The sequence below is a fragment of the Sinocyclocheilus anshuiensis genome, unplaced genomic scaffold, assembly GCF_001515605.1.
Source record: "Sinocyclocheilus anshuiensis isolate Anshui unplaced genomic scaffold, SAMN03320099.WGS_v1.1 scaffold160, whole genome shotgun sequence".
Lineage (NCBI taxonomy): Eukaryota > Metazoa > Chordata > Actinopteri > Cypriniformes > Cyprinidae > Sinocyclocheilus > Sinocyclocheilus anshuiensis.
In genome coordinates, this window is record NW_015554119.1 from 2,288,972 (window position 1) to 2,292,853 (window position 3,882).

Here is a 3,882-nt window from a genome sequence, read left to right on the forward strand (position 1 = left end):
CTACACAGTAAGTCTGTGAGTGTCATAGCTACGCTGTGTTAAAGAGAGCATGACGAAGATGAAAGGTTATATATCTTAGGTTATAAGTCCTTAACCCAACAAGGGTAAATCCAAACACAACATAGCACAGCAATATTTAAGACATGTAGACACAAGACCAGATAAACTCAAAGTGAACATACAGGACATACTTAAGTACTCAGACCAAACAAGGATAAATAACTAGGCACACCTGAACAGAATAATACAATCAGCACAACAAGGGAAACAGTGCAAAAGGAAAACAAAGCCCAAATTAACTGAAACTGTGACAGTAAGAGTACAATCATTATAGTGCACTTCTGTTTTCATGCTGCACAGTACACATATAAAAAACTGCCATTAAAAGCATGTTTCAAAAAATAAATTGCTGCGTTTGTAGCCTTATTATGACTCACATCCAGATCTCCCTGCAGCAGTTAACTGTGTTGCATCCTACTAAAAGTAGCCAAATTAGGCCATATTTACAATTTCAAGCTTCCATTTCAATTAGCCAGTGTCAAGTGTTACATCCAAGAAGTGGCCTCACTTGTCAAGTGTTACAACCAGAAGTGGTCCTCATCTGTTTTATAATATATGGGGCATATTTGCTGGCCCAGATACGGTTTAGGATAACTGGGCCACATTTGTGGCGTCATATGTGGGCCACTTTAGGCTCAGAGCCACATTAGCCAGTGCTTACCGTGCCATATCTTTCCCAAAACTGGGCCAGATATGTTTTAGGATAGGGTGACCATACGTGCCATTTTCCCAGGACGCGTCCTGGCCAGGATTTATATGTTGCCTAAAACATCTAGGTTTTGGCTTTGTTTGCGTGTGCAGACCGATCGGTGTATGCCAAAACCTAAAACATAAAAGTGTAGTGTATTATTTTCAACGTGTTTATTGCTAAGTTTAGTGACGCAAACAGTGGCAAAATAATAAAATAATAATTCGCGTGCAGTGTATCTGGTTGCCATGACAACCTCACGCGCTTCCTGCTGCTGCTCTATGTAATCGGAGTATGAATTTGTAGATTTTCTAATATAGCAAAACTAAAATGTGTTTAAAAGTGCGACTGACCAAATCGTCCGGCTCGGTTTGCCCCCCTCGAACTTGAAGACATCGCTAATTTTGACAGTTTACCATCTGATCTCACTCGTGACTCGAGGCTACGTAGGACGGGACGAAACCATGCAGTGAATGGGGGGAGATAATTTTGCTGGAAATGCAGAAATAAGCCGTAATTTTGTTTTATTTGTAACTCTTTGGTAGATACATTTATAATTTCTATTACATTACTACTACTACTTTTACTACTAATAAAACAGATCTCTGGGGGCCCCAAAAGTGCGTGGGCGCTTAGAATCGTCCTAACTTTCCGCCCCTTAGCGGCGCCCCTGCGCTGAATAGACTGCTTTTGTTAGAAAACAGCTTCACTGGGTTTTTTCTAGGCTTGATTGTGTTTATGGGGTGCAGTCTAACATGTGTTACTGTTTCGTTAAAAAAAAAAAACGCATTATTTTTCACATAATTTACCTTTATTCCACACAGCTCTGTCCCTTCTCTGAGAGACGGCTGATCTTTTCCTGTTTTTATGAAGCCCCGCCCTCAGAAATAGGCGATGGGCTCTGATTGGTTAGCTAGCCCAGTGTGTTGTGATTGGCTAAACCGCCTAGTGCGCGTCTAATCGTCCCGCCCCTCACCTCACTTCACCTCAGCGGCATGTGCTCCAGTTGTATTGTAAACAATGGCATCCTTAATATGGCTTATCAGTTTGAGCCCGATTGAGAAGCAGATATTATTATTGAAGAGGATCATGCAGAACCTGTGCAAGCACGGCTTTTAATGGTAGGCCTATGTTTTTTGTTTGTTCTTCGTAACTTTGCAGATATTGTTTATGCTCAAACAGCAACATTACACACTAACTAACATTAAAAAAGTTAAATTGCAATGAACCACCCCTTTAATAAATCGGCAATCATCTTCAACATGTTTGCCATTAAACATTCAGTTTAGATTTATCTATTTTTAGAGTATTTACCGAAAATGGCTGAAAAGTCATGGAGAATTTTCAAGGCACACATGATCCAATGGTAGATTTGGAATTTGTTATCTCCCACTCCCAATATCTCTGGTACAGCTAGCCACTGAAATTAGTTCCACTCACTTAACTCTAGGGGTCTCTAAAGTCGCAAAAATACACAACACATGCAGTTGCCATAAAGAACGCTGTTCAGCCTAAAAAGAGATCACTAATGAGTGCTTGTACTTTAGCCTCTTGAGACCCGGCAAAACATTTTCGGAAAAAGTAGTATTTTTTCATGTCATTACATTGTTTAGAGCATTAAAAAATGTAAAAAAAATAAATAAATAAATAAAAAATGTAAATGATATTTCATTCGTAAGTTATGCTACGTCCTTGGTAGAGGACATCTGGACTTTTTTTTTTAAATGAAAAGACATGAATGAACATGCATAGGCAAAAACAATAGATTTTTTTTAAATCACCAATACATTTTTAGTTTTCAGGATTTTTTTTTTACCAAACTTTGTATAAAGATAATTCTTTCCTGAGATGTTGATTTATGACACACAGTTTAAAAATGAGTCAGATTTAAATGATAATTACAAAATATTATCATATTTCCATAAGAGTGTCACAAAAATAATATCAGACATTTTTGAAGAACAAGGAGAAGGAGTGGTCATGGTAAAACATCCAAACATTTAGTATCTCTGAAAAACCCAGAATGTGCTCTGTACAGGACATCCAGACTTAAAACTGTGGCATGTATAGTCTCATACTCATCCCTCGGGGGGGGGGACAGGAAGACTACGAATGTAAACGAAAAAAAGTGTTTGCTGAAAGTATAATTTTATACAGATCACTTCAGGATACAGAATGATTTTTGAAAACGAACAAGTAGAGAGCGTGACTGAGTGATCTGGCATGCCAGGGTGTGTCTCATGCCACATTCAAGACCAAGTCAGAGGTGGGAGTATCCAAATGTTCCATTTCCGACCTGAGTGCATTACGGTCATTGCGCCATGATATGATCAGAGAAAAAGATTCTCAGGTCGGCATGCAATGATCTCCCTTCAGTACTAATTTGCTTGATCAAAAATAGAGTAAAAAGTCACATTGTGTAATACAGTTTAAAATAGCTGTTTTCTATTTTAGCATATTTTAAACTGTAATTTATTTCTGTGATGCAAAGCATCATTACTCCAGTCTTCAGTGTCACAAGGTCCTTCAGAAATCATTCTAGTATGCTGATTTGCTGCTCAAAAAACATTATCAATGTTGAAAACAGTTGTGCTGTTTAAGGTTATTTTCTGATCCTGACATCCGAGCACTTCACTAGTGTTGTTTTTGGCGGCCTGTTTTAATTTTAGTTTAATCTAGTCTTTGTGTGAAGCTGTCATTTTAGTTTTTATTAGTTTTAGTCACGTTCATACTCTTTTTAGTCTAGTCAAGTTTTAGTCAACTAAAAGTCTGAGCATTTTAGTCTTATTTTAGTCAGAATTATCCATGACTATTTTCGTCTAGTTTTAGTCAACGAAAACTGATGACATTTAGTCTAGTTTTAGTCAATGAAAATTGTATTTTAGTCTCTTTTTAGAAATGCAATTCTATTTAACCCAGTCAATATAGTACAAGTACCTAGTAGTATAGACGAAACCAAAAATTTCTTTTAGCCAAACCTATTTCATACAAGGTTATCTTATTATATTATTGTTACCTTATAGACTCAAGAATACATCCGTTCCAGACACGGAAGACGCTCTGATTTGAATTTACAACATTTATTTGACCAACCAAACATGTTAGAAGTACACACACATAAATTTAAATAAAGA

The 3,882-nt window shown here is 37.2% G+C and overlaps 1 pseudogene; it reads right to left on the bottom strand.

Moving 5' to 3' along the window:
• LOC107669947 (CMP-N-acetylneuraminate-beta-galactosamide-alpha-2,3-sialyltransferase 1-like) overlaps nt 1-1,144 on the bottom strand; it is a 10,392-nt pseudogene extending 9,248 nt beyond the window's left edge.
• Nucleotides 1,145-3,882: the final 2,738 nt, after the last annotated feature.